Here is a 13,532-nt window from a genome sequence, read left to right as displayed (position 1 = left end):
GACACAGCCTGCAGCAGGGTGGGCTGGACTGCAGCACAGGAACACCTTGTCAAAGCACTCTTCATTAACCCAGTACAAACTGCATCATTCCAGGCTCCAACGAATTTGTGCCAAGTCACTCAAGGCCTTCCCAAAGACAAACACAAGTGTTTTCCTCACTCAGAAAAACAGCTCTGCTCACCGCTCTGCCTCTTTTGTAGGGTGGCTTCTGTCAGAAGTGGGGATAAGTTACCAAAACACATTTAGCTCTGGGATGAACAAGGATACCTCTCCCCCCATTCAGGAGCATTATCTCCACTCTCTGCATGTCTGGATGTGATGGCTCAAGAGTGCAAAGCCCCTTGAAGTCCCTTCTAGGTGTCCCCAGCTCCATGACCTCCTGCTTTCACTGCCCACCATCACCTCTGTGTTTGTTAGTGTGCTGTTTGCCAGAAAAGCCAGTTCTGCCACATAGCCTGCTTGGCACCCCCGCTCCATCTCAGCCTCTTCTGCTGTAATAAAAACAAGTATCTTTAAATCCTTTCCAGAAGGGGAAAAAAATAAATGCTTCAAGCCAGCTGTTGCAAAGGTTTTGCAGGGGAATTTCATTGTCAATGATGCAGTCTGGTCTTCCATAAGACAGTGGTGAGACAACAGCATGCACATGCTTGAACCAAGGTATGGCTTCTTGGTGGCTAAGAAGTAGTTTGCCTGTGATGTTAAAGTTTCTAGTTCCTCAGTTGAGAAGACAACCAGGGTAAATGCAAATCAGAACTAAAATGCTAATGCTTCTTCATGTCACCATATAAGGAGCTGAGAGGCACAGAGGATTTAGATCCACGGTGTCCTTGAGGAGTCAGAGGCTACTCTCTAGAGAAAAAGCAGCAGCAGGAGGCCAGGAAATGCCCATGGTCCTTTAGTTCCTATTTGCAGGGATGTAGTTGCTACTGAGCCAAAGAGGACCGAACCTGGGAGGCAGGGACTCCAACAGCCAAATGTGAATTGTGCAAACAAAGCACAAGCACAGCAGGAGCCAATGCCAGATTCTCCTGCCCTTTTTTATCAGATTAAGACAGAGCAGTTAAGTGTAGCACAGGGAAAGGGGGGGGGGGGGGGGGAGCATGTTTAGGTCAAAAATCTGTTCTGAGGACTGCATATGGGAGAAAGAGCAATCAGCTTCAGCCTTCAGTCCTTCACTTTTACCCCAAATCAAAGGAGGAGCACTTTGCTCGCAGGCACAATCTGAAGTTGATTTGGCCTATAAAGGGCTTTGGGGCTCTCACACTTGAGTTGCTGTAGAAAAGCACCTCCTTTATCACCCAGATGGGAGCTGAGGCTAGAGTTTAGCTCAGTCAATATGCAAAAAGACTGATGCAGTCTCTAATGACAACCACTAGCAGTGGCCCTTCCCTTCCAATCTGACAGATGACCGCAGCAGAAAACTTGCCCTGTGGGTAGCACACACTGTAAACAGGCCCAGCAGGGGCACGGATTTCAGCTCGTTCCCTGCACACAGAACAAATATGAACACTGAGCAGCTGAACAAGTTTTTCAAGCCTTCCCTCTCCTCCCTGCAGCCTGGAGACATTTCTTCCATTCGGCTGACACGCAGCACATTGCATTTGTAACACCAACCTGATCATTTCATTCGGTGTAAAATAAAGACTATTAGGAGTATTTTCCTTCTTGGAGACTAATAGGAGAATTTGGAGGTGCCCCAGCTGTCACAGAGTATGAACTGATCATGCTGGCAGCACTGAAAACAGCCTTTCCACAGCGCGAGGAGAGCTCATCAGTGCAGGAACCACAATCTTCTGGTTGTAGCTGGTCTGAATCCCAAAATGGCCTTACCAAAGACCCAAGGGCCAGCACACACCTTCCCAGTTCTTTCTCCTAACACAAGGCTCAGCTCTTGACTGTTCTCCAGCATAAGTATAGAGCCTTGTTCAAAACAATGAGTTCCCTACCAGACAAGATGCACTTCTCCCTTGGTGACAGAATAATCAACATAAGACACGTTACTCACGCTGTTAATATATTGCTGGATGGTGTGCAGATACCATGACAAGGAGCATGGAATGAGATCATGTGCAGGGTGGAATGAGTGTGGCCAGCTTGGTTTAACTAAAACCAGATACATGTGCTCAAGGCCAAACATGCTCATTGTGTGCACAGAGCTCCCACCAAGAGCCAGCTTTCAAACCACAACTTTAAAAAATTAAATAATTCTAAATAAATCAATTTAAACATTCTTCCTCTCTCTAAAGCCCCCAGATAAATTGCCTTTGCTGCTAACTTGTCTCATGCTTGATCTCAAACATGCTGAACACACTGGAATCACCTTTAAATGGATTTTGAATCATTTCCATTTGCTGTTTTAACTTTGCAAAGTCCAGTTGTTAGCAAAATCCAGTGCAGATTGACTTTTTCTCTGCACTTCTGTCATTGCTCTGGGAGAGGTGCAAATAAATGAACCTATATGTCGACCCACAAAAGGAAATAGGGTATTATATTTTCAGCAGAAGAGAGCATTATGATGGAATGTACAGACAACATCATGCCAGGAAAGGCTGCTAGTATGGTAAAGGCTTGTAATTCAAAATGGTCTTGTCAAACTGGAAATAGGATCAGAAATAAATGGGATGGTATTCAATATGATCAAATGCACAATGAAGGCCTTAAGCAGACATAATCAGCTACCCAAATACAAGAAAGGGAATTAGTCTATTCAATTAGAAATACAGCTGTCCTACAGAAAAAGGCCTGGAGATTGCTGGAGGTCACCAGATGATCATAAATCAACAACTCCATCCTGTTACAAAAAGGTTGCCGGAACCCAGCATCATATAAGGCTGCTTAAGGACTGGAGCAGGAGCCTGGAGGACTATGATATCTCTGTCCCTGGAAATACTCAAAACTCGACTGTACATGGTGTTGTGCAAACTTGGAAGTTAGCCCTGCTCTGAGCGGGAGGATGGATTAGGTAATTCCCAGGGGTCCCTTCTGGCCTAAAATGTTGTATAATTCTATGATTTTTAGATGTCAACATTTTTCACAGGCTGATAAAAGGAGAGAAGGAACAGTCTCTTCTTCATGTAAGTTCTGGATAAGACAAGAATCATGGGTTCAGACTCCTAAGGTATTCAGATTAGATGTTATATAGATAGTGAAGCACTGTAAAGCAGTCAGAATTCCTAGAGAGACCATGGCATCTCCATCATCAGAGCTTTTTAAGAACAGGAAGGTGAATTAGGTAGTCTCTTGGGATCCCATCCAGCATTCATAATTTTTATAGAATCATAGAATCGTAGAATCAACTAAGTTGGAAAAGACCTTTAAGATCATCAAGTTCAACCTTTACCCCAGGTCAAATACACTTTACTCTTATAAGCTCTTTTATGACAGTAGTTATCTGTATCAGTAATTGCCCTTTTATAGAACATCCTAACTGTCACCAAAATACAGCAGCTGTGGCTGTCGAAGATGCTTTTGGCTCTCTGTGTCTATTGTGGCAAACAGGGTGGTTTCCCAGAACATGGCAATCCATTCCCAGAGGATATCTATCTCCCAAGGCTGTCCTAACTTTTAAGCTTCTCTCTTAAGGACAGCTGTCTGGGGAAAGCTGTAGAGCTGACTGATTCACATTGGAAATAAGGCCAGATACAAATCAATACTTTTTAAAAATACAGAAAATTTTCTATTAACTCTCACCCTTGATTAATTTATAAAAATCATAGAATCACAGAATGGTTTCAGTTGGAAAGGACCTCAAGATCCAACCCCCCTGCCATGGGCAGGGACACCTTAAAATATTATTTCTGTATCTCTTTCTTCTAACAAAATGATTATGTTGATCTGCTTATTACAGTGCAGGCTCCAGGGAAAGAATTGGAAAACAACCACTACAACAAAACCAGGTGGGAAAAGCATCATACTGTCTGCATTTTCCTGCTGAATATGCTTATGGGCATTTGCTATGATGCAAGTAAATCCCCAGGGAATCTCTGTAGCCTAGAACAAAGAGTATCTTCCACAAATCTGTTCTGCAGCTATTCCCAACCCATTGCTAGCAAGCAGTATATCAATACTCCCAGATTCAAACCACAGCTGAGATGGAGAGAAAAGTAGACTAATGCCAAAGAGCATGTTGCTTCCTTATCACTGTTGACTTTGGATCACTGGAGGTTGGGGAAACTGCCAATTTAAGGTGTTCATAACACATTTCTTAATCTGGTATCTATTCCCAAGAGAAGTGACAGCAGGGCAGGACTGATCTTGGGACTCAAATAACGACAAAAGGCTGAACTCCACCAGATTATGAAAAACATCCATCAGGTAGTGAAAGGTACCCAGTAGCTTCTTGGGATATATTAGGATATTCCTCACACTGTCCCTGTGTGGGGAGGAGTGTTCATGTTCATAAGGAGATGAAATCAAGACTCAATCCATTTTACTAAATCTCATCTCCTTCTCTCATTCTTTTTTTCCTCATAATTAAATTCAACATTATATAGTCCTTTTGCACCTTATCTTAACCTTAAAGGCCTGGAAGCACAATGTTTCCATCAGAGCACTGAAACTGTGCTCCGCAGGCTGAAAATGCCTGCTGCTTTGCAGTGGAAATGCAGTACTGCATAGTCTGGAGACTCTGCTTTCAAGACTTTGCTGGTTGCAAACAGGAAGAAATATCATTATTTCTGCCCCCAGAATGTTTTCTGGCAATGCCAAACACCATCTCAGGTGTTTCACTCGCCTTCTGCTATTACCTCTCTAGGCTCTTAGTAACTATTTCACAACAGCATGAAAATAATGCATAACCACTCCAGACCTATCCTTTTTTCCCCCTTTGAACCTATCCAACTAAACGTTTGCTCTTACTGGCTTACATGACACTGTCAGTAAATGACCATTACTGTCCAGCTCACAGTTCACAGTTTGATCTTCACCTGTTTAATGGGCATTCCTTACTCATAGCCATCATAAGGACTATACTCAGATCTTAACTGAACATTGTACCTAAAAGACAAAATATGGGAGCCTTCTGCCATAGTTTCTAAGGAAGATAAAGGTTTATGCAACATACTGACTTGCCCATATGCTGAGTATCATGTGAAGCACATTGACAGCCACTTCTCTTTTTATAACACATTTGCTGCATAAATAGGTCAGTTAATACAGATACGGTAATTACCAATAGTAATCACAGATTTTTGATGTTGTTCCATGCAAGGTGCCATAGCTTCCAGCACACAGTGAAAAACATCAGTACAGCTGCTGGAATCTGGCTGCAGCCTTCAACTGGCATATCTATGGGTGCTCAAGAGAGCTGTGCACATCTCATACATTTCAGTCCAATGAGCACTGGGCAGAGCCATATGTCATAATGACATTCATAGTCATTTAGCTGCCTTTCAGAACTCAACTAGATTTCCTTTTGTTAAGAGCCAGATTTTTGAGCCTGTCAACTCAAATAATTCCCTTATCACAAAAACTGTTCAATATCCATTCTCACATTTAACACTATCAATATATCAGGCCCACGGCTTTTGTTATCTAAATAGGATCAAGGTCCATTCGAAAATCTGGCACAGTCATGGGTACTGAGCTCATGTGAACTAAGGCCTAAGGAAGTCTGCCCCATAACATGTGAGCTCCTGCAGTGTGAGTGGGCTGTAAAGTTGCTAAGACTGGACACTAGAGCAGCTTAACCCTGTGAGTCATATTTTTGCTTAATCTAATCTACTACAGATCTTTGGCTTGATAGTAACCACTAGCACGTGAACACCCATGGTAACTACCCATGTGCAAGACTGGTAGGACGGGGAACTTAATTTTGGTCCTTACTATATTTTTACTGAAAAATCTTCTACATAATTCTCTCTTTTTTTCTGCTCACTGATGTAGCTTGGGTAGAACTTCCCCACTTCATTTATTCCTCTATTCATCCACCCATTGCAGGAAAAGTTATGGATATACTTCTAAGAACACAACTCTTCTGCATATTACAAGAGCAAAAGCCCATATTGAAGATGCAGTAGGGAACCTGTAACAGTACACTAAATGTGTATTCTTTTGACCCTCCATTCTAGTGGCAAGACACAGTGTACCGAGGTCTCCTGGGTTCTTTCCTCCATCTTCCCTAAGAAAGACAAAGTTTCTGTCTTTGGGTGCTCCGCAAGCACACGTCAGACTGCAAACACCTCTCCCTTGACATGAAAACTGGTATTACATCAGTGGTAGATCCACTAAAAGGTGGGTGTTATGAAGACAAGCTTTGCAAGACTTCAATTTTTCCACTTTTTGTATTTTAGTAACTGGTTTTCACTAATGCAAATACAGCACCAGATGTACAGGGAGCTGCAAATACCAAACAGCAAGATAGTCTCAATGCTAAAATGACAGCCCTCCCCACAGCATGCTTTCTACTCCACAGAGCAGCCATTTCAACACATTACCACACTTTTTTTGCCTTCAGTGAAGGCTGCAGAAGAGCTATTCTGTCTCTCAGGGCCACTCATGTCTTGCCCAACAGGGATTTTTGAATCCATCATCCTAAAACAAAGGAACAAAGCACCTGTTACTGACTGGGTATATGTAGTTAAAGATCAACGATAATGTTAGGGAAGGCTGTAAGCATATCCATCATTCCTGAATGCTTTACACAGCCATTTGTTATGTTCCCACGGTGATGGCAACAATACTGCATTGACCAGAAACCAGAGCTTCCTTCCCCTTGGGCACAATGGGTTTTGGCCAACCATGGTCTCAGAGCCTGGCCTCTGTGCTGCAGCTCATCTCTGCCCCTCAGGTGACTGACATCAGTTGACGATCCATGAGATTTTATGTATCCGAGTATTTCCTGGAGGATTTTAAAACTGTTCTGAATAGAACAATATTACATTTTGTTCTTTACAAGCCCATCAAAACATAAAAGATTTTGCATTATGCTACAGAAATGTCCAGAAATATAGGTCAAAAAGCAGCCTGGCAGATATTGCATGCAAAACCATAAGCCTGTACTTGCAGATGGATGTCAGACAACCACTGTTCAGGGAAGTAAAAGATCCAAACCATATGGAGAACAACAGTTGAGACTCTAGTGTGAATCAGAAAAGGAGTGTACTTTATGGCTCCACTGGTGCCTTGTTGTCTGCTGTGTCCAGAAGGGCAGCAAGGGACCAGCACATCGATTACCCTCTTGCAGTCATGCACACTCCAGCTAAGCAGGTGAAAATTAAAGCTCCAAACACTATTGAGGTTTTTGATTCAGCAGCTCTCACAGCCCACGCCCAATGCGCTGTCTGAAAGCAAAGAGCACACAGCAAACTCAGAGGACATCTTTCCTGACCTGTCAGGTAAAGTTCAGTGGTTACTCAGCACTTCATCCTGCAAAAACCTGAGGGCACGCACACCATGCAGTGAACATCTAGCTGAACTGAAGTGAAAGAGCCTCTGCTGGGGCTCCACCTCTCAACCTGAGAATTACTAGACCAACACAGCACCCAGACAGATGTCTACATCAGTAAGAGGTAAAAAAAAAAAAAGAAGCCTGGATTAAGTAGCTGAGCCACATGAAAAATGAGAGTTGGAACTTTCATCTTGTTTAAGAAAAACAAAACAAAAAGCCCTCTACAAGATCACAGGTATTAAATACCCTGACCAAATATGTTTCTGTTCATAAGCAGCACCTTTCCAGATCCATCTTGAAAAGGCCAGAGTATTGAGGACACAACATCTGGCTCAGAGTATTTGGTGCACCACAGCAAAAGTAGTTCTGTGAGCAAAAGGAAAATCACTGCCTAACCCAGCACCTCCCAGCTCTGTGCTTCAGGAGGGACACGTATAAATAGAATGGTAGATGTATACAGGAAACAAATAGTTTCACTTTCCTTTGCCAGCACTGCTCTGAATTTCTGTGGGGCACTTTGCTGGATGAAAAAGCACCTGATAAAGAAAGAAAAGAAAGAGCTTAGTCTGCTATGTGACTTTCAAGGTAGCCAGAATTACTAACTCATGCCAGAGGTAGTTCAATGAATAGGCAGATTTGATCTGCCCTGACAGACAAGTTGCAATTCAAACAGGCTGGTATATACCCTGTATATTCACTATAGGCAGGCAAAGGCATTATGAGATGAGGGAGATCTATACATCACCTGCTATGAACATCATACTGCAGGCAGGGATAGTTTATTATCCTAGTAATGATAATCATTTCTGCTCTTGTGGAGGAAAGCATGCAGAGGATGAGACATTTGCAAGCCCTGTGACTGTTGCCCTGTTGCCTAAAGATCTGCTTGCTTTACCCAGCCTTTACCCAGATGCTCACTGATACCTCAGTACACAGGCTAATACTCACTGACTTACCTGTGGCAAGCGTGGGTTAGTTATGTGTCACCTGTGAAGAGGTCCTTAGTGAGATAGTTCAAAGGTGCCATTAGCAGGTATTAACACTGCATTTACCAGAAATGACAAGCATTTGATTGCATACAACTCCCTGTGACTGTGGAGTTTTCCAAGGCACAAGTTATAAAGCAACTTGTCCTAACACAACAGTTTTGGGGGCTAATTCTCCTTTGAAACAATGGATATAAAATGGATGTGAATGGAGAACCATGTGCAGCGCTAGAATCAGACCCAGAGGTTACAAACACTGTAATGCTTTTGTGCAGTTCTTACAACTTAACATCAGTAATGTGTACATCACTTGGAATGAAAGATAAAACCATGCATGATAGGAAGGTTTATAAAGAGGCATCAATTAATGCAAGTGGATTTCTTTCCAAGAGGCACTGAATGTTAACTCTCTTCCTCCCCCCCTAGTTTCTAACACCATAAAATACCATATACTCTGCAGTGCATAGGAACTCAAGGCAGTTAAGTGCTACACAACACAGGCCTGTTAGATCCCAATCAGCTTAATGAGGTCATTTCCCATAGAAGTGGGAAATGTTTCCAAAATTAAATTAAATTAAATTAAATTAAATTAAATTAAATTAAATTCTAATAATTTAGGGAAAAAAACCACAGACAATAAAACTCTGGGGTACCTCTAATTGAATGCATGTTAAAGGAAGAGATTCATTACATGCATTTCTGTGCGACAATGTTATATGTACTTATCAGGCTTCTCATGTGCTGTGTTTAACTCGACAGTTCCTACATCACTGGAATGAACCAAGGTGGAGAAGGACCAAGTTCTCAAATGGGTAACATGGCATGCTGGAGTCCTGCGACAGCCAAGGGGCAACCACAGGCTAAGAAAATTGTTTACATAGGAAGGGACAAAAGCCAGGGAAGAGAGGGGGTAAGATGGGATCAGCTCCCAAAAAGCCCTACAGATTCTTAGGAGGGTTGGGCCAGACAAGTGCCACAGAAGAGACCAGAGAAAACAGGAGAGGCTCCCTTGGAGATAATCTGGAGACAGTAGTTGCAGGAACTGTATCAGCAAGATAAGGAGAAGTCCTGGGACATCATAGAAAAATAATCCTGATTAGAAAGGAGAGGGCAGTCTTTAAGGCTAAGCTATGGCCTGTGAATCACTAGCAGTGCAGGAACAGCTGGTGACTCACCTGGGATGGAGCTAAAGTCAAGGGCAGGAGGGGTGGAACTAGATGATTTTAAGGTCCTTTCCAACCCCAACCATTCCATGATTCTAGGGTTCTATGAAAACCAAATGGCAATATGATGAACATCACGGAATGATTCAAAGTGATTACTCCTGGTAAACCATTGCTCTGCATCACCCAAGACACTACTCTGTTCACCCATGAAACTGCAACTCTTTTCCAGCTGGATGGCCGCACACAAAGAATTGTAGTCAATGGCTCAGTGTCCGGCTGGAGACAGGTAACGAGTGGTGTTCCTCAGGGATCGGTGTTGGGACCGGTCTTGTTTAACATCTTCATCGCTGACATGGACAGTGGGATTGAGTGCGCCCTCAGCAAGTTTGCCAATGACACCAAGCTGTGTGGTCCGGTTGATATGCTGGAGGGAAGGGATGCCATCCAGAGGGACCTTGACACACTTGTGAGGTGGGCTGATGCCAACCTTATGAAGTTCAACCATGACAAGTGCAAGGTCCTACACCTGGGTCGGAGCAATCCCAGGTACAGCTACAGACTGGGCAAAGAAGAGATTCAGAGCGGCCCTGCAGAGAAGGACTTGGGGGTGCTGGTCAATGAGAAAATGAACATGAGCCGGCTGCAGTGTGCGCTCGCAGCCCAGAAAGCCAACCGTATCCTGGGCTGCATCAAAAGGAGCGTGACCAGCAGGTCGAAGGAGGTGATTCTGCCCCTCTACTCTGCTCTTGTGAGACCTCACCTGGAGTATTGTGTGCAGTTCTGGTGTCCTCAACATAAAAAGGACATGGAACTGCTGGAACAAGTTCAGAGGAGGCCACGAAGATGATCAGGGGACTGGAGCACCTCCTGTGTGAAGACAGGCTGAGAAAGTTGGGGCTGTTCAGCCTGGAGAAGAGAAGGCTGCGTGGGGACCTCATAGCAGCCTACCAGTACCTGAAGGGGGCCTATAGGGATGCTGGGGAGGGACTCTTCATCAGGGACTGTAGTGACAGGACAAGGGGTAACGGGTTGAAACTTAAACGGGGGAAGTTTAGATTGGATATAAGGAGGAAATTCTTTCCTGTTAGGGTGGTGACGCACTGGAATGGGTTGCCCAGGGAGGTTGTGAGTGCTCCATCCCTGGCAGTGCTCAAGGCCAGGTAGGATGAAGCCTTGTGTGGGATGGTTTAGTGTGAGGTGTCCCTGCCCATGGCAGGGGGGTTGGAACTAGATGATCTTGAGGTCCTTTCCAACCCTAACTATTCTATGATTCTATAAGGGTTCTATTGCAACACAGAGGGCTGCACACAGACTTATACCAGCAAGAGTCCTACCTGTAATGGGATCAACAGCAGTTTGCCTGTACACACTGTCGCTGTGGCCACTTCAGATCAGATTTCACTGTTGACTTGAAAAGACCTTTGCCAGCACCTTTTGTCCCCCAGTACTCAGCTGAACTAACTCCTAATTTGGTCCTTTGCCAACTGTTATTCGAAATCCCAAGGAACCAAGTATTTATAGTTGTTCTGTCTGCAAGTTCCTGGTAAGCTCTTTCTCCCCTCACAACTCTCACCCAGTTTTCAGCCCATTGACGAATTTCAAGGAAGTCTTAAGGAAGGACAGACACCTCAGCAACAATTGATTACTAAATATTTTGCAGCTAAGTAGTAGCATTTTGCATATGCCCATGGTAAAGGAGGCAGGATAGCTTAGCCTACGCAGTCTGTATGCATTCACTATGGAAGTGAACACAGACTTACCCACACCAAATGCTGGCTCTTAGGTTGGGGTTTTTTCATGCCTAATGCTGCCTCTTGGCCAGAGAACTGCAATATTGTGCAGCTGTTCTGATGAGGCTGAAGTTATTGAAGTGTATGGATAGAAAAGAGACACATAAGTTGGCAGCTCAGCTTCATTGGTGTGACTGTTGATGGAACATGTTATTTCATTGCTCAAAACAAACTTCAATATTACTGGAAAGGATGAAATCCACAAGGGAAACCACACCAAAAGAAAAACCCCAAACAAATTAAACTCAAAATAAAGGAGACAAAAGAAAATGAAAGAATATCCCCAACCATTTCGATCCCCAAATACTAAATATATGAACTTACTGCTCTGATAGCTCCTCCAGACATGAGTCATACCTTTTAAAGCCTTATGGGGTCAATCAATTTAACTTCATAAATTAATTACACCACCAAAACCAGACTGATGCATCCAGACTGGCTCATTTCAACCTTTCAGAGCTGTTGATAAAACTGTGAGTGAACTGAAACGCTCACCAGCAAAAGCTGAAAGCAGTAAATCAAATTTAATAGGCAGGGTTTGTCAACTGTACAGGAATGATGCCTGAAAAAAACCCAACCCAAGCCTGAACTAATGGAATTCCTAACGGATATGCAAAGACTGATCACTTCTACATGCCTAATGATCTGGGTTTCTATTTGGTTGTCTTCATGCGCATAACCCACAGAATTTCTGAATTAAGACTATTAGTTTGCATAGAAACTATTTAGAAGGGCTGCCTATCCTGACAAAAAGATCTATTGCCTCCCTCACTAGCTGGCTCCTGTAGTTAATTACCCTCACTTATGTTTAATTGAAATTTGTGTTCCTTCATTTTCCAGCAGCTTGGTATATTGTATGCTATTATCTGCTACATTAAAGTGCCCTCCTCTTTCATTTATTTTCCCTCCATGTGGTCAAGTTGCCTTTTATCCTTTTCTTAGCAACACAGTGACATCTTTCCATCTCCCACTACAGATGACTGTGGCCTCTCAGGTGCTACAGTGTTGGTTCGGTTTAATTTGCTTTCCCTTTGCTGGGGTGACGTAAGGAAAAATAGTGTTTCCAACCTCATCTTTCTTTTCTGGTGTTTTTTATTTCTCCTGCAGCAAATATAGTCAGTATATGATGCCAGATCAATAAGATGGAAACAGAAGTCAGAATTCTTTACTATCAAACCAATCCGATGCTTCCCTCCACTCTTTCAGAGTTCTGTAAGACTATCGGTCTTGGTAGAAATGGGCTCCCCTGGTATTTAGATTAGGAAATAAATGTTGTATCTATCTCCAGTGCTGTGCAATAACTGCATTAAGCAAATGTCAGCTTTTACAATAAAGCCACAAGCCAGGAGAGACCTGAGCGTGATTCTGCTCTGGGTCAGGATCAAATAGCTAATCTCAAGGCATGAAATTTAGTATACAGTGATCAATACCCTGAGTCAAAAATAAAGCTTCTCTAGGTGAAAGAGTTTCATTGCTGTTCTCCACTTTTTCCATCCTTCAAAAGAGGAAAAACTGGAGAAGAAGCAAACCCAGCAATTTTAATTTCATTTTTATAGTCAGCTGTAGTGCTGATGTTGCCTTAACACTGCATAACATTGCTTTGATTAATCTAATAATGGTATGCCTCCAGAAATAGAATGACATCTGCTATTTAAGATAGGTTTGGTACAATTATGCCTCTTGCACTATTTGTGTCTCACTTCTTCCAAGGATGTGGAACTTTACTTTTTCTATTAAAACTAGAATAAGATGACTATAAACACATCTTCTCCTTGATATAAAGCTCAAACTACAAAAGACAGATCACACAAAATTATTCTTGTTTCCATTCTGAAGATGGAGCTTGTCATTAAAAAGATGAACACTTCATATTCTTCTTACGTTTTCTAATATTATAATGACAGATACTACAGCAAGCACTATAATCTGTTCAACTGCAGTGGAAACAGTGCACACACACTACCCCCCTTTCCCCCCCAATAACATTGCCAAAGCAAGAGATGGAAGTTCATTATTTGCTCTGCCTTCTGTTGAGATATTGTTGATCTGTATAATTACTGCAGTTGCAGAGATGTGCAGTGTTGGGACAGTGTCAATGCTCTTCTCTGGGCAGTTGCACCTTACTGATATGGTACTGATACTGGGACTGTACTGCTCCCATCATTGTTATACTGGAAACATAAGTCTGAAAATCTCTGTTTGG

General features: G+C 42.9%; 1 protein-coding gene across 4 annotated transcripts in view; it reads right to left on the bottom strand.

Moving 5' to 3' along the window:
- Nucleotides 1-13,532, bottom strand: part of NEURL1 (neuralized E3 ubiquitin protein ligase 1) — a 164,970-nt gene that overhangs the window by 4,652 nt on the left and 146,786 nt on the right. The gene's annotated exons all lie outside the window — the stretch shown is intronic.

The sequence above is a fragment of the Lathamus discolor genome, chromosome 3, assembly GCF_037157495.1.
Source record: "Lathamus discolor isolate bLatDis1 chromosome 3, bLatDis1.hap1, whole genome shotgun sequence".
NCBI classification, from domain to species: domain Eukaryota; kingdom Metazoa; phylum Chordata; class Aves; order Psittaciformes; family Psittacidae; genus Lathamus; species Lathamus discolor.
This window is presented reverse-complemented; position numbering and strand designations above follow the sequence as displayed.